At 35.8% G+C, this 23,775-nt stretch overlaps 1 protein-coding gene and 1 long non-coding RNA gene across 3 annotated transcripts in view; one reads left to right on the top strand and one right to left on the bottom strand.

The window, feature by feature from the left end:
- Window positions 1-23,775, bottom strand: part of MALRD1 (MAM and LDL receptor class A domain containing 1) — a 689,301-nt gene that overhangs the window by 540,855 nt on the left and 124,671 nt on the right. The window lies entirely within an intron of this gene.
- The window catches only part of LOC129525192 (uncharacterized), a 48,363-nt gene continuing 31,161 nt past the window's right edge, over window positions 6,574-23,775 (top strand). For both annotated transcript variants that reach the window (XR_010135080.1, XR_008669314.2), the window contains exons 1-2: window positions 6,574-6,652; window positions 7,924-8,090. This is a non-coding gene — a long non-coding RNA (uncharacterized lncRNA). The remainder of the gene's footprint in view (window positions 6,653-7,923; window positions 8,091-23,775) is intronic.

Below are 23,775 nucleotides of genomic sequence, written 5' to 3'. Positions count from 1 at the left end.
GAAAAGGCAGAGCTCAAATAGAATTCACCTTATTATGCTTCTGTATGCACATGAAGGGCAATGAGGGACACATTTCAGAAAATAAAAAAGATACTTTCTCATTTGCAAAAATGGAGCTATGCTTTCCATACTGGAGATCGAGAAGGCAGAATTCTCAATTTAAGAAATACAATTTTTTTCCGAATATTCTGAGAAACAGCATCATTCAGCCCGATTGCTTATAGAATTGCCAAAGTATGCCTAATTCATTCTGATACTCATGTTAGTTTCCCTGCTACTGTTAAATCAGCTGGGAGGCATCATTGTTCCTGCAGGGTATTTTATGTTAAATCATGAAAAGCTGCTACTTCTAAACAATTTAATATGTGAAGAATCCCAGATACACTATATTTAATACAATGTGTACCCCAGATTTTCATAGAGCTTAATATTTCACAAAGTGTTATATGCATTGCCTAATTGGTGCAGAAAATAATTTGAACTATTTTTCAGATAAATACGCAGAGAAATCAGTTAAATTCCACAGAGATATTTTGGAAGATGAAGAGGAAAAAAGGAAGAAGAGAAAGAAAAAGAAAGGGAAATCATAATGTTAGTAATGTAATAATATAGCTGATAGTTATTGAACACTTTATGTAATAGACCCTGTGTGGAATATATATATCTAACTTTCACAAACAGCCATATAGGAAGGTATTATTGTTGTTGTTATTTTACAAAAGAAGACAGAGAGGTTGAGAGAAGTTATTAATGTTACCAAAGTCAAATATTTAGGAAGTTGTAGGGTGGCATCGTAATCCAAATATTGTGACTCCTAGGCTAAGATTCTTTCTGCAACTGTTGACAATAAGTGTTAACTGTCATTAGATTGAAAAAAAAAGTAAAGCAAAAAGGTATAATCTGAATTTGCTTGGTGTGAATATTCAGCTGTTACTACACAGACCAACGCAAAATGAAGTTCATTTTCATTGATGATGATTACACTGAAATTCTTAGCCATTGGCTATTTTTATCAAGGAATATAGTAATAAACCGCATAGACACACCCTTGTAAAATAAATTAGGAAGTAAACAATGAGTTTAGGGAAAAAAAGTATAAACTAAATCACTAAATGAGATTACAAAATTTAAAATTATAAGGGCATTTTAATGTAATAATAAAATTATAGGGAATTTAACCTAATTGTAAGAGCATTTTAACCCAATGATAAAAATATCATTTTGAATCCTGAAAATGCCTCTTCTACATGGAGAAGAATGTGAGGTAATAATATTACAAACAACTTATAAGTTTTTTATACTTTCTATGAAATATCTAATTTCAAAACCATATTTGCTTTCTATCAAATTTCCTGGCCCAAATTTGGCCAGCAAAGTAGTTCTGAATCTTATCAGAATCAGAGGGAATGTATAAATACATCTATATATCTAAAAATAAATACTTTAAAAATGTCACATCTACTTTAATATGCAAGAGATAGCTATACTTCAGTATATAAAGACAATTAGAAACAAGCGAAATGAAAGAAGCTTTACTATATTTAGAGTAAAGATTTCTCAGTCGGGTGCCGTGGCTCACACCTGTAATTCCAATACTTTGGGAGGCCTAGGCAGTCTGATCACAAGGTCAAGAGATCGAGACCATCCTGGCCAATATGGTGAAACTCCGTCCCTACTAAAAATACAAAAATTAGCTGGGCAGGGTGGCATGCATCTGTAGTCCCAGCTACTCGGGAGGCTGAGGCAGGAGAATTGCTTGAATGTGGGAGGCTGAGGTTGCAGTGAGCTGAGATCCTGCCACTGCACTCCAGCCTGGGTGACAGAGTGAGACTCTGTCTCAAAAAAAAGGATTTATCAAGTAAAGTTTAGAAATCTGCGGTAAAGCAAAATTATATACTGCTCAAAAATTAAAGATAATAACAGTAAATAATACAAGTTAGAAATAAAATGCAAAGGATATTTGTCTTCACAGGATTAAAAGCTATCTCTACAAGTACATAATATGCAAACAACACATAAATATACATAGAGTCCAGGGTTTTCAAAGTGTCTAGATGTCATTTCAATACCTGGGAAGCAAATGCTTTTGATTCTTATTTCAGACAATTCAGGGAACTGGATCTAGGAGTTATTGTTATGTAAATATGCGGAGAAAGCAGGTTATTATTAATGTATAATATCTATCTCCCATAGCTACCTGGAAAGGGAACCTTATTATCTGCTATCCAGGGAGATATTGCTATAGAAATAAGTGAATATTCGAATGGTAGTAAAATTTAAGAAATCATTGCAATGACTTTGTAGTCCTCTTAGATAAGACTCTTCAAAGATAATGATTTTTCAACAGATAATTATGCTGTTAAAATTCAGATATGATTTTCTAGTATTCTTTATTCCTGTAGATTTAAAAACTCCCCTTGATGGATCATAAATGTAATAATCAATTAAATTAGTCTTCTAGTTAGCCATTAATTGAATATATAAATATATATGTGTATATGTCAACACACATGTATACATATATAAAATTTCTAAGTTAGAAAAGGAGAAATAGCCTGGATATGTTTCAAAAATTGAGATCCTAGGATTTTTCACTGTTTCTGAAGCATTATTGACTTTCTCAGTTATCATCATTGGAATCCTCATTTTTGCAATAATAATTGCAATTAGCATTTACTCTGGGTTTAGTGTATAGCAAGCTTTGTGCTAGGGGCTGTTACAGGCATAACAGGATGCCCATTGACACAAAATTTCTATTTAATAAAAATTATGCCTGTCTGTACTATGGCTATAGGTTAAAAAGCTAATGATTCTACAGCAGCTTTTAGTTGCTGTGAGAAAAATTACCTAAATGGCCTCTATTAATTATGTAAATATCATCACAGCAGTTGCCCCTGGAGAAAAGGCGTCAGGGGATACTTGATGTGTTGGCTCACAGGTCCATCCCTGTCATTTTTTTGAGCTCTTCATTGAGATAAAAGAAGACGAATTTATGCAGAAGCCAAAAAAAAAAAAAAAAAAAAAACCTCAAGCAGGGAGGGGGGAAAAAAAAGCCCAGAATCAGATTCTTTCTTATTTCAGATTCACTGTCTTAGAACTTCTCTGATGGTTCAGGATGATTCTACCGAGGTTTGTTGGTAAGGAATAAACATGAAGTGTACAAAAAAGAAGCCTGAAGTCTGAGCTGGTAATTTGGGCCTCACATAAGGATTTAAACATTCATAGGAGGAAATACATCCTAACGCATCATGTGGTTGAACTTTGAACAGTTGAACTCCTTCTGGTATTAGCCACAGAGGCAAGATGCACATGTTGAGTGAGAAAAACAAAATAAAACAAAAACAAAACAAAGGCTGAGCATGTGAGTAGTAATTTTAAAAAGTTAAAACCTAGAGCTGCCATTGTGACTTACAGAAAGACCTGAACCAGAAAGAACATAAATGTAGAGTGAAAAACATCTGTTAATACATACATCATCTTATTTAATCCTAATGAAATATCAAAGAAAATATTATTGTCCCTCTTTTATTTTATTATTCTTTTTTGAGACAGTCTCACTCAGTCACCCAGGCTGGAGTGCAGTGACATGACCTCAGCTCATGGCAGCCTCCACCTCCCAGGCTCAGGCAGTTCTCCGACTCAGCCTCCTGAGTAGCTGGGAACACAGGTGCATGCCACCACACCTGGATAATTTTTTTAAAAATTTTTGTTGAGATGGGGTCTCCTCATGTTGCCCACGCTGGTCTGAGGCCTCAAGGGTCCTCCTGCCTTGGCCTCCCAAAGTGCAGGGATTACAAGTGGTAAGCCACAGTGCTTGGCCATGTCCCTATTTTATTTTATTTTATTTTATTTATTTATTTATTTGGAGACAGAGTCTTGCTCTATACCCCAGGCTGGAGTGCAGTGGTGCGATCTCAGCTCACTGCAACCTCCACCTCCCGGGTTCAAGCAATTCTCATGCCTCAGCTTACTGAGTAGCTGGGATTACAGGTGCCTGCCACCATACCCAGCTACCGTTTGTATTTTTAGTAGAGATGGGGTTTTGCCATGTTGGCCAGGCTGGTTTTGAACTCCTGACCTCAAGTAATCCACCCGCCTGGGCCTCTCAAAGTACTGAGATTACAGGCGTGAGCCACTGCACCTGGCCCATGTCCTTATTTTAGATATGAGAAATATGAGGTTGAAAGAGGAGTGACATGTAATTTTTCAGTGCTCATTATTATTGTCACAATTCTAACCCAAACCTGATGGCAAAGCCTATCTCTTAAAAATTATACAGCTTCTATTAAGTTAAATCATTAATAATTATAACAATTTTTAAACAGCTATTCTATACCAAGCATTATGCTATGTGTTTTTAATGGAAGATGATACAAAATCAAAACATGTATGACCACGGGACACATTCTGGAAATAGGTGTTACACCATACAATAATAATCGCTGTGAAATCCACCACATTGACTCTTCTTGTTCCTTTAAAGATTTTTTTTTCCTCTAGATTTTGTGCCCCTGCTGAAAGTTACATGAAGGAGGACAAAAGTTAATTGAGTATTCTAGTATGTTGGCTTAGGTTCATAGAGGTTGTCCTTTCTTTGATTAAGCATTTGCTATAAACTCCAAATTCATGAATACTCTATTCTCTATTTTGGAACAGGTTCTGTAACGTTGTAATTCTTTTGAGTTTCAGGCTTTTCCATGCATTCTAATGGTTATGTGTTTGAAGTTATCATAAGGTTGAAGCAATTAAACTCTAGACTTCATCAATAGTTAATAGTCATTAATTATTTAAAATAAAATATACAATAGTAAGGGAATGTTTGCAAAAGTACCATAAAATTATTTTAAAGCTGTCTATATAAATGAATAGAAATAATTAACTCTTTTAAAAATGCCAATACATAAATAATGAAATCATTATTGTATTTGGAATAAGAATAATTAATTACACTATTCTACCCATGGCTTAAAGGGTCTCCTGAGATCTAGACAATGCAGATATTATTGGTAGACAATTCCTCATGGGTCTCTTATGCTTCTGCACAGGTTATGAGCAGGGCCATTAACTGCCCCTTTGTTCCAGGCTATCCTTTCAAGGATATTTAAATAGTAGAGCTACGAAAGACAGATAGTGACTCCCTCTACAACAGAAGGCAAGTTATTATCCTGTAGAATAAAGATAATGTCTCCTTCTAAAGAAAAGGTCAGACAAGTTTATTTGCAGCCCATCATAAAAGATTTTAGTTCCATAAGTTTAGGCCTCTTTAGCGGTGATACAAGCCTGCTTCATGTGTACATCTATCTACCTGGGCACCTCTCTGTTGGTCCCTTTCTCAGGGCACATGGGGAGCAAGAAGAACCAATGCAAATATGTTGCTCACAACATTTGCCATACCATTAGTAATAAAGTCATCTGTCTGTGACACAGGAATCTCACCTCTTGTGTCAGCATCCATGAAACAGTGGCAGGCTAACTTGTTTCCTTATCAGTCAGGTAAAATTTTAGATCCTTCACAATACTTGACGCTATATTAAATATCTATGTATACTACCACTTTGCAGTGAGCCAAGATCATGCCACTGCACTACAGCCTGGGCGACAGAGACTCCGTCTCAAAAAAAGAAAAAAGGAAAGCTTAGACTCTAGTGTGGGAAATTCGTAAGCAAGTAAGCAATCATGACAGAGTAAAAACCACTATGTGCTCATTCATTCATTATTCATTCATTCGACAAAAACTTAGCAAATACACGCTATATGTCTGCACAAGTATAAAGTCTAAGAGCACAGCAGGGAAAAGAAAGAAAACCTCTGTCCTCATGGATTTTACATATGAAAGCCAAGGGGGTGTGGACATTAGTGGAGATAACAATAAAAACGCAAGATAAATAAGTAATGGTAAAAGGACTAATAAAAAATAAAATAAGGAAGAATATTGAAAATGTTAGAGCAAAGGGCTGTAATTTTATCAATGATCAAGGAAGACTTTATAGAAAAGTTGGCAACTAGGTAAATGGCTGAAGGAGGTAGGTGAGGAAGCAAGTTGTGCAGCTATGCCGGTAAAGGACACCCACCACTAAGGGAATCACAGGGACAAAGCCTTGAGGCCACAGCATGCTTCTCATGTTTCAGATGTATTCAGAGACCAGGGTGTCACAAGGACAATGAGTGAGGGTAGAATAATAAGATATTATATTAGACAGTCACTTCAATTTTTTTGGCTATGATTTTGAATGAGATGGGAACCAATTGGGATGTTTTAAGCAGAGATGTGACAACATCTGACTTTACTGAAGACAGTGGAGGACAAAAAAGGAAGGGGAAGAATACTGCAAAAATCCAGACAAGAAATGACAATTCGAGGTCAAGGTGTGATATGGTTTGGCTCTGTGTTCCCACCAAAATCTCATCTTGAATTGTAATTCTCACATGTTGAGGGAGGGACCTGGGGGGACAAGATTGGATCATGGGGGTGATTTCCCCCCATGCTGTTCTCGTTATAGTGAGTGAATTCTCATGAGAGCTGATGGTTTAAAAGTTGTGCTTCTCCTTTCATTCTCTCTCTCTCCTGCCAGCATATAAGACGTGCCTTGCTTCCCCTTCACCTTCTGCCATGATTGTGAGTTTCCTGAGGCTTCCCAAGCCATGCAGAACTGTGAGTCAATTAAACTTCTTTCCTTTATAAATTACCCAGCCTCAGGCCGTTCTTTAGAGCAGTGTGAAAACAGACTAATTCAGGGTGGTAGCAATGAAGAAAAAAATAAGCCATTTTGGAGATACTTTGAAAGCAGACATGACAGGATTAATTGATATCAAAGGTGTAGTATGAGAAAAACAGAAGTTAATGATTTCAAAATCTTTAACCTAAGCATTTGGAACAATGGAGGTACCATTTATGAAGTGGGGAAGACTGTGGGGAGGCAGGTTTGGAGGTGGTTGAGGGAAACAGAATCTCAATTTTGGACATGTTGCGCTTGCCGTTCCTATTAGGTATTCAAGTGATCATGTCAGGTCAAGAGCTGTATGTATGAATCCAGAGTTCACATGAGGAGGTTAGGCTGGAGATATAAATTAGAAAATTATCAAAGTGACAAAAAGAAGGCATAAAAATAAGAGAAAAAAAAAAAAACAAAGAATGGTGCCCCATGCCATGGGAGCCAAGTCAAGTTTAAGTATTTGAAGGAGGAGGGTGATACCATCTGTGTCAAATGAAGATTGAGAATAGGTCACTGGATCTAGGTCACTGGTAGCTTGGATAAGAAGAGTTTCTGTTGAATGGCGACAGCCAGAGCCTCATTGGACTGAGTTAAAAAGAGATTCAGAAGAGAAAGTTTAAAGAAAGTGAATACAGTGAATTCTTTTGAGTAATATAAAAGAAAGGAGGAAAATGTAAAGGAAATGAGAGAAAAATGGTATGTTAGCAGGAAGGAGAAATTAGATCAAGAGAAGATATTTTTAAGATGTGAGAGGCAAAAACATTTTTTTTCTTTCTTATAGAAAAGACTGGTAGACAGAAGAACTTTCAGGAGTAATGCTGTTGAACAGGCAAATAGAGAGGGGTTCTACATAAAAGAAACACGGACAGTTTACTTCGGGTACAGGAGAAAAGACTGACTTTACAAGTGGGTAGAAGTGGTGCTGGAACTTCTAAAAGTTATTTTCTGGTTGTTTCTATTTTTTCAGTGAAATAGTATGTCAGATCATCAGTTGAGGCTAGGAATAGGGAAGTGGAAGACAGATGTCAAAGAAGACGGAAGAAAAATGTGTTATTCATTGAGGGCGGGGGAAGGAATGGACTGGGGAAATTGCATGTGCTTGCTGCGTAGCACCAAGAACACACTTTAGGGCAGCAATCCCCAATGTAAAGTGAGAACAGGTGTCACTGGGTTTTTGTTTGTTTGTTTGTTTTTGTTTTTCCATCTCTAGCCACATTCGGCTATGCTTTGTGGACTGGATGTGGAGTATAAGGAAAAGGGTGGAGTTAAAGATGAGTACAAAGTTTTTACCTGTAGAAACTGAAGAATGGTGTTGTCATTTCTAACCCCGGGCATACTCTAAGACTGTGTTTGGAGGAAAGTCTCAGAAGCTTGCAGGTGGGTATGAAAAATTTAAGATCCCAATTAAACATCCAGGGAAAGATGTCTAATAGAGAGTTAGATCTGAGTCTGGAGTTCAATGAAGAGGTTTAAACTAGAGATATAAATTTGGGAGACACGATCATATCAACGGCATTTAAAGCTGGAGACTAGATGAGTGTTCTACAGTAGTGAAGATAAAAGATCTAAGGTCTAGACATCAGAGCCAGAAAGAAAAAGAAGCAAAGATGAGAAGGAACAATCAAGGAAGTTGAGGAATACCTAGGGAATTTGCCATCTTGAAAGCCAAGTGAATAAAATGTTTTCAGGAAATGGAAAATGTGGTTACCTGCAAATATTGCTTTTAGTAATCCCCATTTATTTACAAGAGATATTTTCCAAGACCCCCTAGTAGATGGCTGAAGCTCTGGATTATCCTGAACACTATGTATGCTGCTTTTCTATCTGATAATCCAGTTGGCTAACAGGCAGGGGGGTCATAGACCGCCTGAATACACTGGACAAAAGGATGATTCACATCCTGGGCAGGACAGATAAGGACAGCGTGGGATTTCATCACACTACTCAGAATGGAGTGCAATTTAAAACTTGTGAATTTATTTCTGGAATTTTCCATTTTATATTTTCAGACTGAGATTGACTGTGGAAGGCAAAACTGCAGATAAGGGTGGACTACTGTACAAATCAGGATGAGGGCTAAGAATTGACTTTTAGATGTAACAATATAAGGCCCTTGTGGGTCCTGATTACAGGGGAAAAAGCCTGAATGGAGACAATTTAAGTAAATATTGGAGGAGAGAATAACTTTTGACAACATCTTTCTAAGACTTTATCAAGGAAAACTGAGAAATGAGGTGGAAAGCTGTCATATAAAAAGGGGTCAAGAGAATTGAACAGCATGTTTATTTAGCCTCATGGGGAAGACACAGTAGACAAGGAAAAAGTGGTGGGCTTTGCTGGAGAGACACCATTGAATAGTAAAGAAAGGATGGGATCTAGTTCACAAGCAGAAAGTATAGAAGTGTCCAGACAGCTCGTGTATGGTAATAGACTGACAGTGTCATTATGGAAATTGTATTTTAGAAACTGGGAATAATGAAGAAATTAAGGCTGCTTGAGTAGCACTAAAGACTGACAGTGAAAAAGAAGAGAACGTTTTGTTGTTACTGGATAAATGAGTCTCACCAGGAACTCTTGTAACTCAAGAGTCCTTAAAGAGGACTCAATAGGCTATGAAAAATATTACAAAAATACAATCAATAACTGTGTATTAATTCATACTAAATTTTTACAGTCTTACAAATAACCTATGTTTATTTTCTTTATGTTTATGTTTAAAAGTAAATATAACTTAGGCACATCAAGGTGTCTAAGGAGCACCCACAATTGCGTTTGAAATGTGAAATTGTATTAGTCAGCTCATGTTAATAACAGTACCCACTACTATGCTTATATTTATGAGAAGATTGTTAGTGCTATGGTGATATGAGGTGGGTTGTTATTAGACAAATAATATAATTTTTTTAGATAATCACATTAACAGTATACTATAGTAATGTAGATGAACAAAATGTATGATTCGTAAAAGACCCTACTATTTTTTCTCTGGGGGTAGGCAGATATCAGTGATGTATTTTTAAAATAATGTGATTTTTTTCTGTCATGTTAAATGTTTATTTATATTGTCTTTGCATTATATATATGTGTGTGTATATATATATATATTTTTCCCCAGACTAAGCTAATGATCTCAAATGTTTTATACTTCTTGACAAAAGCTCAATTACCTAAAGAGCCAAAATATGAATATTTTAAGCTAAAACTCAAGTTGCTTGCTTAAAATTCACAGGGATCTCTTATTACCCAAGATAACCTGCTCTCCAGGATATAAGGAATTATTTATATTAACGCTACCCATTTTTACAACCCAAATCAAGTGCAATTGTATTAATATTCCCATGTCTTGTAGCACAATTTAATAATTCCATTTTTCTTTTCTTTGTTTTTTTTTGAGATGGGGTCTCGCTGTGTTGCCCAGGCTGGATGCAGTGGCATGATCATGGCTCACTGCAGCCTCAACCTCCCAGGCTCAAGAGATCCTTTCATCTCAGCCTCTGAGTAGCTGGGACTATAGGCATGTGCCACCATGCCCAGCTAATTTTTGTATTTTTTGTAGAGATGAGGTTTTGCCATGTTGCCCAGATTGGTCTGGAACTCCTGGGCTTAAGTGATCCTCCTGCCTCAGCCTCTCAAAGTGCTGAGATTACAGGTGTGAGCCACTGAGCCTGGCTTGATAGTTCCATCTTATTTCATGACTATGTATGCCTGATGTTGTAAGTTATTTTATCACTACTTCCCATTCCCTCTTACAATTATATTGTTGATCGTTTGTTGAAATAATGTTGGCCTCCTTTCAGAACTCATTGTGGGGCATACAGTATTTCCAGGAGCTGAAGAAATATTTGAAAAATCTGTCTAATAAATTTCAAAACTGAAAAGAATATAAAGCCATATTTCAAGGATCCCTGTGAGCACAAAAGAACAAATACAAAGAAAACCCACATAGGCACACCCTAGCCAAACTGCCAAAAATCTGTTCCAGAGAGAAAAATGTTAAAAGCAGCTGGAAAAAAAAAAGCATAAATCACCTTCAAAGAATAATTATTAGACCTCTTTAATAGATGCAATGGAAACCAGAAGGAAAAGGAATGTTATTTTTAGAGTGTTGAAAGAAAGTAACTGCCAGTGCATTTGTTTTCTATTGATACCCAGGGCATTTGTTTTATTTTAGTTTCTATTAGTTTTCTATTGCTATGTAACAAACAACCACAAACCTAGGGACTTGCAACACTCATTTATTATCTCTTAGTTTCTGTAGGTCAGATGTCTAGGATGGCATGGCATGGCTGTCTGCTTAGGGTCTCATAAGGTAGTAATAAAAGTACAAGGTACGATGGCTCTATCTGGAGGCTGTGGGGGGAAATCCACTTCCTGGCTTATTCTCATTTAGATGGTTGGCAGAATTCAGTTTCTTGTGGCTGCAAGACTGAGATCCTTGTTTTATTTGCTGCCTGTCTGCTGAGGATTTCTTTCATCTCCTTAAGCCCACCTGTCATATCTTTTCATGTGGCTCCTTACATCTTTAAACCAGCAGTGGTATATCAAGCCCTCTTCTTATTTGCTTTTTCCCCTACTTTTTCTTTATTGTGATAAAATACACATAACATAAAATGTATTATTATCTAAACCATTTTAAGTGCACAACTTAGGAGTATTAAGTGCTTTCATATTGTTGCACAACCATCACCAACATCCATGTCCAAAACTCTTTTCATCTCGCAAAACTGACATCTGTACCCATCACACAAGAATTATCCACTCCTTTCTTCCCTCAGGCCCAGGAATCTACCATTCTACTTTCTGTCTCTAAGATTTAGGCTATTCACTATACCTCGGATAAGTCTAATCATATCATTACTTCTTTTTGTGACTGGCTTATTTCACTGAGCAGTATGTCCTCAAGTTTTTTTTAATTTTATTTATTTCCATTTATTTACTTATCCCTTTGGACAGAGTTTTGCTCTACTGCCCAGGCTGGAGTGCAGTGGCACCAGTGATTTCAGCTCACTACAACCTCCGCTTCCCAGGTTCAAGCAATTCTCCTGCCTCAGCCTCCTGAGTAGCTGGGATTACAGATGCACACCACCACTCCCAGCTAATTTTTGTATTTTTAGTAGAGATGGGATTTCACCATGTTGGCCATGTTGGTCTCAATCTCCTGACCTCAGGTGATCCACCTACCTCAGCCTCCCAAAGTGCTAGGATTACAGGTGTGAGTAACCGCACCCGGCCATGTCCTCAAGTTTTATTCACTTTGTAGTGTATGTCAGAATTTCTTTCCTTGTTATGACTAAATAACATTCCATTGTATGCATTCACCACATTTTTCTGATCCACTCATCAGTCAATGAATAATTGGGTTACTTTCAGGTTTTAGCTATTGTGAATAATGTTTCTATGAACAGGAGTGTGCAAATATCTCTTTGAGATCTTGCTTTTAATTATTTTGAGTATATACCCAAAACTGGAATTGCCGAATCATATGGTAATTATATTTTTAATTTTTTTGAAGAATTGCTTTCCTCTTCCACAGTAGCTATGCCATTTTACATTCCCTAACAGTGCACAAGAGTTCTGATTTCCACATCCTCACCAACACTTGTTAACTTCTGGATTGGTTTTTTGTTTGGTTTTGTTTTGGGTTTTTATTATTTTTGGGTAGTAATCTAATGGATGCAAGGTGGTATCTCATTGTTTTGATTTGCATTTCCCTAATGTTGGTGATGTTGGACATCCTTTCACATGCTTATTGGAGAAATGTCCATTAAAATATTTTGTCTTCTTTGGAGAAATGTCCATTAAAATATTTTGTCTATTTTTGAATTGAGCTGTTGGTCTATTATTGAGTTTTAGAAGTTCTCTCCTATATTGTGGATATCAATCCCTTATCAGATATATAATTTGCAAAAAGTTTCTCCCCTTCTTGGGATTGCCTTTTTACTCTGTTGATAGTGTTTTAGGTTGCAAAAAATTTTAAAGCTCTCATAAAGTCCAATTTGTCTATTTTTTATTTTGTTGCCTGTGCCTTTGGTGTCATCCATTAAATCACTGACAGACACAGCATCATAAGGTTTCTGTCCTATATTTTCTTCTAAGAGTTTTATAGTTTTAGGTCTTATATTTAGTTTATGGATTGATTTTGAGTTAGTTTTTTGAATATGAAGTTAGGTAAGGGTCCAACTTCATACTTTCACAAGTTGATATCTAGTTTTCCCAGCAGCATGTATTGAAAATACTGGATTTTACCAATTGAATGGTGTTGGTACCTTTGCCAAAAAAAAAAAAAAAAAAAAACACTTGTTCATATATGTGAGGGTTTATTTCTGGACTCTGTAATCTATTCCACTGATCTATACATTGGTCTTTTTGGCAGTACCATACTGTTTTGTTTACTGTAGTTTTGTAATAAGTTTTGAAATCAGGGTGTGTGTGTCCTCCAACTTTGTTCCTCTTTTTCAGAATTATTTTGTCTATTTGGGGTTCTTTGAGATTCAATATGAACTTACTTTCTATTTCAGCTAAAAAATGTGATTGGTATTTTAACAGGGATTATATTGAATCTGTAGATCACTTTGAGTGATACTGACATCTTAAGAATATTACGTCTTCTGATCTATGAACATGGAATGTCTTTTCATTATCTATATTTTTAAAAATTTATTTCAGAAATGTTTTTTATTTTTTATTGTACAAGTCTTTCACCATCTTGTTTAATTCCTAAAGACTTTTATTTTTTTTATGTTATTGCAAGAGAATTGCTTTTTTAATTTCCTTTTTGGGTGGTTCATTGCTAATGTAAAGAAATGCAACCAATTTTTGTATTTTAACTTTACATTTTGTTGAATTCATTTTTTAGTTCTAACAGGGTTTTTTGTAGAACTTACAGGGATATTTACATATAAAAATTCTTTCTTTGTTTCCAATTTGTATGACTTTTATTTCATTTTCTTTATTCCTATTATGTTCTTTTTTGTTATGTTTTAAACTGATTGCTTTTGCTAGTACTACGAATAGAAGTGGCAAACATGGATATGGTTGGACATCCTTTCCTTATTCCTGATCTTAGAAGAAAAGCTTTTAGTCTTTCACCAATGAGTATAATGTAGCTGTGAGTTTTTCATATATGGCTTTTATTATGTTGAGGTGGTTTCCTTTTATTCCTGGTTTGTTGAGTATTTTTATCCTGAATTAAATATTGAATTGTATCAAATGTTTTTTTCTGCATCAATTGAGGTGATCACGTGTTTTTTTCTTTCCTTCATTCTGTTAATGTGGTGCATTACATAGACAGAGATTCCTAGGTTGAACCATTCCTGCATTCCAGGAAAAAAATCCCGCTTGGTCATGTTGTATAATCTTTTTCATATGCTTCTGAAATAAGTTTGCTAATATTTTGTTGAGGATTTTGCATAAATGATCATAAAGGATATAGGTTCATAGTTTTTTTTGCAGTCTCTGTCTGGCTTGAGTCTCAGGGTAATGCTGGCCTCATTGAATAAGTTAGAAAATATTCCTTGTCTTCAATTTTTTGGAAAAATTTGAGAGGATTGTTCTTAGTTCTTTTTTACATACTTGGCAAACTTCACCACTGACACTAATGGGACAGTTTCAGGGCTTTTCTTTGTTGGCAGATCTTTCATTACTCATCAAATCTCTTTGCTAGTTGTAGGTCCATTCAGATTTTCTATTTCTTTGTGCTTTAATCTTGGTAAGTTTTACATTTCTCGGAATCTGTTTATTATACTCAAGTTATCCAATTTTGTGGCATGTACTTGTATATGGTACTCTAATCTTATAACCTTTTTTATTTATGTAGAATTGAAAGTAATGTCCACACTTTTATTTCTGATTATAGTAATTTGAATCTTCTCTCTCTCTTTGTCTCTCCCTCTCTCTGTCTCTCTACCTTTCTCTCTCTCCCTAGGTCCATTTCGTTAAAGGTTTGTCAATTTTACCAATCTTTTTGAAGAATCAATGTTTGATTTCTTTGATTTGCTTTATTATCTTTATATTATTTATTCATTTCTATCAAAGCTTTTCACTTTTACCTGCTTTCAAAATAGATCCAGAATCTGCCCACTTCTGACCATCTCTACTGCTCTCACCCTACCTAGCTCAAGTCACCATCATTTCCTTATTCAGTCCTTGGAATACTCCCCAACTGCTCTTTCTGCTTCCATTTCTGACACTGGCCAACAGTTGGCAGTTTGCTGGTGATGTCATCTAGACTTTGGTGTTGCTAGTACCTGAACTGACAATAACAGCTGAGCTGTAGTGATCTTCCGTTGAACATAAAGATTTGCACATATCAACAACATTAAACAAGGTCGCTCCGTAGACTGAGAAATAAAACCAGACAAAAAGAAGGCCACTCTATTCATTTCTGAACACAGATAAAAAAAGATTACAGTGTAAACTCGAAAGTCCTCAAATATTCATTCCCCTTTCCTGACTGACATGAGTATTGTATTTTAACCAATTATAACTTTAGTTCAATTTCTCTAACCTCCTAAATAAAATTTGTTCAGATATACAATTACAGAATTATCCTATTTCTTGAAAACATCCAATCAAAAGAAAATTCTTGCTTCCTTGAGCCCTTCTCTAAATGACCCAACACAAGTCCAAATCCTAGAACAAGTTCCTCTTGTTAAGCCACGTCCCAGTTTCTCCTAGTAGGCTATTTTCCTTGCTTAGCAACTATCAATAAACCCAATCTTGTTACAGGTGGTCATTGAGGATGGGCATCAATAACCCCCTTCTATCTCTTTTCAATGTAGCAAACACAGTGATTGTGGCAAGTCAGATCTTGCAAGTCTTCTGTTCAAAATACTCCCAGTCTCATTTAAAAGCTAGTGTCCTTACAATCACCCATAAGGCCTCAGCTGAAATGCTCCTCAACCTTGGCTGCACATAATTTAAAAACTGTGAATGACGGGATTCTACCCTAGAGATTGTGATTTAATTAGCCCTGCCTCAAGACTTTTTATTTCGACTTTTATTTTAGATATAGTGAATACATGTGCATATTTGTTACATGGCAATATTGCACGATGCTGAGGTTTGGAGTACGGATCCCGTAACCCAGGTAGTGAGCACAGTACCCAATAGGTAGTTTTGAAACCTACCCACCTCTCCACCCTCCAGTAGTCCATTGTCTATTGTGTCCATATTTATGAACTCAATGTTTTAGTTCCCACTTATGAGTGAGAACATGTGGTATTTGGTTTCCGTTTCTGTTAATTTGCTTAGGATTCTGGCCTCCAACTCAATCCATGTTGCTGCAAAGAACTCTGAGTGTCTCTCACACACAGCCAATGTTGGGAACCATTGCTGTAGGTGGGCTGCTCTTCCTCAGCCTTATTATCCTGTAATTGTTCTCTATAATCAACCTCTTCCAGCCACATTGGTCCCCTTGCTATTGTTCATATTCACCAGATGTGTTCCTGTCCCAATCCCTTAGTTCCTTCTTTCTGCTTAGAACACTCTTTCTTTTCTTTTGATATATCTCAAAGCTTGTTTCCTCACCTTCTCAAGACTTTGTTACAATGCCACCTTGTAACTGAGATGTACTATGACCACTCTCTTGGAAATTGCAAAGTTCCCTTGCCTTCCCCCATTGCCCTTTCCTTGCCTCATTTTTTTTTCTACAGCATACATCCCTTCTAAAAATAGTACATAATTTATTCACTCATTATAAGGGTCAGTCTCTCCCCAGCTAGGAAGCAGGGCCCTAATATTAATCCTCTTTATGCCTTATTTTACAGAGCTATAAATTAGTTTGTGCATGCAAATTTACTTCAAACACTGTCAGCTATAAAGTAAGTGCTTAAAAGTAAGCATGTGAGTATTTATACTACATAAATTAACTAAATTATTATGTGGTCTTTTAGGTGTCTTTAAACCTATAACCCAAAGAGATAATTCTATCACATCAGAAGCAGCGTACATTTCACTCCCTACAGTGGTGTGTTTCTGCAAGGCAGGGAGACGTCGATTGCTTCCATGCTTGGAACACTTAGTGTTAGGTGGGGAAGGCTCTTTACGCCCCCTTTTTACCTATCACACACATTGCTAACCTGAAAATGGAAACAAAATGAACAAGAGTAGTGGCATGTGAGAAAAGAGAAGAACTGAATAGTTTCAACAGATAAGCAACAAAAAGAAAAGGAAAGCCAGTAATACTTCTAACACAATTTTAAGAGTGAAGAAGAACAACGATCTTGTCAAAAAAATAATATTCCAGCCGATCTCAAAGTATGACACGGAAAAAAAATCCACTCTCTCCACAGTCACCATTAATAATCTAATGTATTGAAACTTAATCTTAAATAATTATAGAAAAAGTCTTTCTTGTTAAATGCCTGACTTTTATTCTCAATAGAATTTTCAACAGCGGAAGAAGAATCACTTATTTTCACAACTATCCTGAATTCTCCTAATTTAACAGCATGATTATCTGCAGCAAAGATTGATCAAAATAGCACGGGTTATTTATCAGATTTTACCTGACTATAGAAATAGTTTTCACTTTTCTTTATCGGAGATCAGTGACTTCCATAAATGAGGGTGAATGGACGTTTTCTCCACTTCTTGATTTCATGCCACAGAAATGATGAGCCTTCACCAGAAACAACCTCCCATTAGGGTCTTTCACAATGACATCTGTCTAGAGGGGTTTGTCTGAATAGAAAATAGTTGTCTAGATTTTAAACTTGAGGACAATGAGAAGAGAATGGAAATCCAGTTTACTAAGGAAAAATAACTAGATAGCCTTTTTTCCCTACAGAGACTTATTTACCAATATGCATTTAATAAAAGGGGAAGATACTCAATAATTAGCAAGTGTAGGTATATTTTCAGACTTTTTTTCCTTGTATTAAGGGCTATGGAAAAAGAACATAAGATAGAACATAGAAAACAGCAGCTCATTTTTCCAGACCTTACAAAATTAAAAGTAATTTGTAATAATACAGAGAGACACATCATAGAAATCCTTTAATATTATAATTAAGATGAAGTATCTCCAATCTAGCCAAAAAGGCCTACTCAGAAACATTTTTCAGAAAATACACTGAAAAAAGTAGTCCTAATTCAAAGACTAACACGCACACACACACACACACACACACACACATCTCAAAACATATAGAGCAGAGAGTTGCTATAGGAAATTCAAGTCTTCTCTTAATGCATTTATGTAATAAAAGAAAACATAAGTCTCAGTGCAGAGTAATACAATTATTCTTGGTCAATACTGAGTATATAAGATACATGGCTTGCAAAGTATCAACACACATAAAATGACTTTGCCTCTATTATGCATCTCTGCTGTGGAAATGCCAGTGTCTAATGCACATATTTCTGTATTTAGCAGATATACTAGTTTGAGGAAAATATATAACCAGCATCTAAGATTGAATAAATAAATAAATAATAAATCACTCCTTTTCCTTGTACTATTCAACCTTGGCTAAGGTTTCATTGAATTCAACTACTCAGTACAGACTTACATGTTTTTTTTTTTCTCATAAGTAGACCGAAAAGTAGAATATAGGAAATTGTTTAGAATTTTTTCATAAAATTCGTACATGCACTTTGGACTAAATAGGTTTTAGACAGAAATAAATTATAGTGCTCAGTAAATGTTGTTTGGAAATATTAAAATGTCTTTACAACTTACAGAGCTGCTTAAGTAAATTTTGGCTTTCTTGCCTACATTACATAGCACAGCCAGAACAAAATAGTTTATAAATGTCCTGTTAATACAATGTAGGTGTGAGAAAATGTACCATTTATACTATTTGACACGTAATATCTTCATTTTCCAGTATACACATTATCTCCTGGAACGAAAGAAAGCACTACATAAAGTAGCATTATTTATTTTAGTCTTGAGGAAACAAAGTATTTGTTCACAAAAATAGGAACTTATAAATAGTATTTGCATAATCATGAAAAGTGAAAGTAAATTTCAAAATGGACTTCAAACACAGGCACACTGCCACAGTTTTACTTTGTTGATATGATTGTTTATTAGCATAATGTTTTGGGGAAATATTTGGCAAAATGTGTTGAATGTCATTAAATGACAATTTAGGCCAGGCATGGCGGCTCATGCCTGCAATCTCAGCACTTCATGAGGCCAAGGTGAGTGGATCGCCTGAGGTCAGGAGTTCGAGACCAGCCTGGCCAACATGGCAAAACCCCATCTCCACTAAAAATACAAAAATTAGCTGGGCACGGTGGTGCTAACCTGTAGCCTAGCCACTAGGGAGGCTGAGGCAGGAGAATCACTTGAATCTGGGAAGCAGAGGTTGCAGTGAGCCAAGATCGCACCACTGCACCCCAGCCTGGGCAACAGAGCAAGACCCTGTTTCAAAAACAAAACAAAACAACAACAACAGAAAAAAACTTAAACCCCAAATTTCCCTTTTTATGATCTATCCTAAAGAAACAATTCAGAGTAACAATTTTGATCTAAGAAAAATAAAGATAAGCTTTCAAAAATGATGAGGTGGCATTTTGATTGGCCTCAACATCAAATAACACATCCAGGAGAAATGGACTTTTCAGAACACTGGAACTATGGGAAGACACCTAGGTACTGGCTCTGCTCTCTGGAGCTCACTCCTCATCTGCCTTCTTTTAGGGTTTGTCCTGATGCCAAGTTTGACTTGAGAGCTAAGATGTGCAGATCATGTTAAACATTCCCTTAAATGAAAACATACAGAGTATTTGTCCAGTTCCTCATAAATGGCAACATGATCCCAGGTCTAAAATCCACTCTGGCATTGAACTTTTCTGATACACTGTAATTTGGCCATGTCCAGGCAAAAAATTACATCCAACAGTGATTCACCCTGCAGCCTGTCCCTTAGAGTTTCTGAAGGTCCAGAGAAGTTTTGTTGAGATATGTTGTATCTGTTATGCTATGTAGGTTTTTCAGCCCTTCGGTTATCATAAATAAAAATCAGAGATAATTTAACATCATAGTCAGTGTGTGGTGCTTTAACTGGCAGAGAGAGAGAGACTCCTTGAAAACCTGTACACCTGGGTTACATTTTAAGTAACTGCACTTTTATATCATAATATAAATAAGTATGGAAACATTCGATTAAATTATCCAAGGCTATCAAAATTCTGCAAAACTTCCTAACCTCTATGTATCCCAAACAGTTCTTGAACAATTCCAATAACTTGTTCTCTCATTTGCCAAAATTGGTTGCAATTTATGTTTGCTATTTTTTTCTACAAAATCTGAAAATATTTCAAGGCACTGAAGACCTAAATTTTTTGCAAACTTAATAACCCGTTTGAAGTAGGCCATAATCAGTCTCATGTAAAAAAGAAAGTAAATTGTGTTAAAGATGGTTGTGAAAGTGAGAAAAATTAAAATAAATAGCATTAAAATATTAAATGTTTGAAATTCAAGAATAGCAATGGTCCTTTTTAGGAGGATTTAAGTTCATAAATAGAAATCCTGAGGGTGGCATTGCCTTTTCCTCCTTATAAGAAACCCCTGTTTTTTCAAGCAATTAAGGTCTCTGTAAGAGAAGTGATATGCTCATTTGTTCAACATTAGAATCGCAGCCTAAATTTTGCATGCTTCCTTCAAACCTTTTTGCTGCAAAGAAGACAAGAAAAAAACAAAGACTCCTACTTCTCTGTATTCTTCACTGTGGCTTTACCTCACCTCCACTCATTGCCAGAATCTTTAATGAAAGGATTCACAAAAATGGGATGAAGAATTAGCATTTCTATGAATAAACAGATTCACAGTATAAAAATTAGTTTTTTCAAAAAAGCAGGCAAAAAAAAAAACCCTCAAAATAAGACTTTAGAGAACTGGAGGTCGTTTGCTAATTTTCTAATTCAATTCCCTATGAGGGTGGGTCCATTATCCAAATAGTGATCTTTTATTTTCCTTTTATGTCTAAAAAATTATCTTTTAAGTCCCCGAAAAGCACTATAAGAATTAAAAGCAATTTAATACATTTCAGATTATAAAATGTACTGTGATTAAAGAAATAATTACTAAGGAGAAAGTATTAAGTATTATTTTTTAAAGACATTCATTCCTTAAACTTCTCGACAGCATTTACTAAGTGACCATTTGACATATTAGAGACTAAAGGCATCGTTTCTCCTCCAAAAGTGAAGTTTTGATCATTAGCTTCAAACTTCCCATTGCTTAAACTGCTCATGTAGGGAACTTTTCACATTTTCTAAAAACATCATTCTCAATGTAATGATGACCTTAAAAGGATAGAAAGGCTATACGATTTGCAGTTAAGAACGTAGGTTTTGGGCTGGGTGCGGTGGCTCACACCTGTAATCCCAGCACTTTGGGAGGCTGAGGAGGACGGATTACGAGGTCAGGAGATCGAGACCATCCTGGCTAACACGGTGAAACCCCGTCTCTACTAAAAAAATACAAAAAAAAATTAGCCGGGCGTGATGGCGGGCGCCTGCTGTCCCAGCTACTCGGGAGGCTGAGGCAGGAGAATGGCGTGAACCCGGGAGGCAGAGCTGGCAGTGAGCCCAGATGGCACCACTGCACTCCAGCCTGGGCAACAGACTCCGTCTCAAAAAAAAAAAAAAAAAATGTAGGTTTTGGAGGCAGACTGTGTTTAAAATGGAATTCTAACTGATAAGAAACTAAATGACAAGAAAGTTCGTAAAATGAGGAAAATAGTACCTCATATTTGTTTTGCTGATTAAAAGACTATATAGGTAAGGATCTTAAACCATGTACATTTGGTAACAGTCTTAATGTATATCAGAGACAGGCCTAGAACTGTTAATCCCTGGCAGAACTTGCAATAGACACTCTTCTTACACAGCAAGAAAACTAGAAAACATCTTAAGAAATTCCTAAAGTATAATAATAATAAAATTAAAAAAATTGCTGCTGAGGACTTACCTACCTTCTATTGAATATATTCTCCAACTTCCTAGAGTTAAAATAGCTACTTGTTTACATCTCTATTCCAGTTATCATTACAACACTATTAAATCGATACATTTCTTACCTAATAGACTAAGCTTCTTTTCTTAATTTTTAAAACAAATTTTATTATGTATATTAAAGATATACAGCATAAGGTTATGGGATACATATAGATAGTAAAATGGTTATTACAGTGAGGCAAATTATCCATTATCTCACATAATTGCCCTTTTTTTTCTTTTTTTGTGGCAAGAGTAGCTAAAACTTACTCATTTATCAAATCTCAAATCTCAAATCTGTTATTAACTGTAGTCCTCAAGTGTTATTAACTGTAGTCCTCACGTTGTACATTACATCTCTAGACACATTTCTCCTCCATATCTGTTACATCGTATCCTCCGATCTACATATCTCCATTTCCTTCCCTTGGCCCCTGCCTCTGGTAACCACTGTTTCATTCTCTATATCTGTATATAATTTTTAGATGCCACCCATAATTGAGATCATGCAATATTTTCCTTCTTGTGTTTGGCTTATTTCACATAGCATAATTTCCTCCAGATTCACCTAGGATGTGAAAAATGGCAGAATCTCTTTTTTTAAGGCTGAATAATATTCCACTGTTTTTTAGATACCACAGTTTATCTATCTGTACATCAACAGACACTTAGGTTGTTTTCATATCTTGGCTATCAAGAATAATCCTGCAGCGAACATGGGAGTGCAGACAGCTTTATGAAGTGGTAATTTCATTTTTTCTGGGTATACACCCAAAAGAGAGATTGCTAAATCATAGGGTAGTTTTATTGCTAATTTCTTAAGAAACCTCCATACCGTATTCCATAATGGCTGCACAATTCACATTTGCACCAACAGTATGAGTACTCTTTTCTCCACACTCTTACTAAAATGTGTTACGCTTTTTTTTATTATAGCTATCCTAATTGATATGAGGAGGTATCTAAAAGAGTTTTGGATTTGTATTTCCCTGATGATTAATGCCAATGAAATGTGGAATATCTGTTCACATACCAGTTGATTATTTTTATGTCTTCTGTGGAGAAATGTCTATTCAGGGCTTTTGCCCATTTTTTATCTATTTATCTATTTCTGAGTTGTATAAAATCTTCATAAATTTTGAATATTAACCCCTTATCAGATATATGGTTTGCAAATATTTTTCACGATATGCAGGTTGCTATTTTATTTTGCTGAGTGTTTCCTTTACTGTGCAGAAGCTTTTTAGTTTGAGGTAATCCCACTACTTATTTCTGCTTTTGTAGCCAGAGCATTTGGTGTGATATTAAAAAATCATTGCCAACTCTAATGTCAAGGAGTTTTTCCCCTATGTTCTCTTCTAGGAGTTTAATGATTTCAGGTCTTAAATTTAGGACTTTCTTACATTTTGAATTTATTTAAGTGTACGGTGTAAGACAAAGGTCCAATTTCATTCTTTCGCATGAGAACGTCCAGATTTTCCGGCACCATTTATTGACGAGACTATTTTTTCCCTACTGTGTCCTCTTGGTGCCTTTGTCAAAACTTATTTGGTCTTTTATGTTTAGATTTATTTCTGAGCTCTCTGTAATAGATTATGTTTCTCGAGGGAAATGATCACACTTTCTTCTTACCAAATCTCTTGGTATAGAAAAGATGCTCATAAGGTTTTTTGTGGGTCACAGCATGGCTGCTTGCCAATGTATTAGCACTCAGCAATGGCCCTGATTTTTCTCGTCATTCTCATGTATGTTTTGAATGCAGAGGAAAGAGTCTCTCCAACTCTTTGCGCCACCACACTTCTAGAAAATGTCTGTGTTCCTCCACTGTCTTGACTCAAAACCACCTTGGTTTTCACCTCGGGTATGGGTAATCAATAAAATGGGATGCTTCTCTTGCCTTTCCTCTTGCCTTTTTTTATTGTGTTCAATAGCACAGTTATTAAAATACTTTTGGAAAAGCTTATCCACCAACAGACAACCTTCTTTTTTCTTCTTCTTCTGTATTACTTTTTCGGGGATGCTAGGATAGTTTTAGAATCATTTAAGTAGAATGCAGAAAGAATGGAGGCATTGCCCTGGAAAAGGAAAAACTGAAAGGAGGCTCTTAAAG

This window comes from Gorilla gorilla, chromosome 8 (genome assembly GCF_029281585.2).
Source record: "Gorilla gorilla gorilla isolate KB3781 chromosome 8, NHGRI_mGorGor1-v2.1_pri, whole genome shotgun sequence".
Taxonomy (NCBI): domain Eukaryota; kingdom Metazoa; phylum Chordata; class Mammalia; order Primates; family Hominidae; genus Gorilla; species Gorilla gorilla.
The sequence above is the reverse complement of the archived record's forward strand: the minus strand, read 5'-3'. Positions and strand labels throughout refer to the sequence as shown.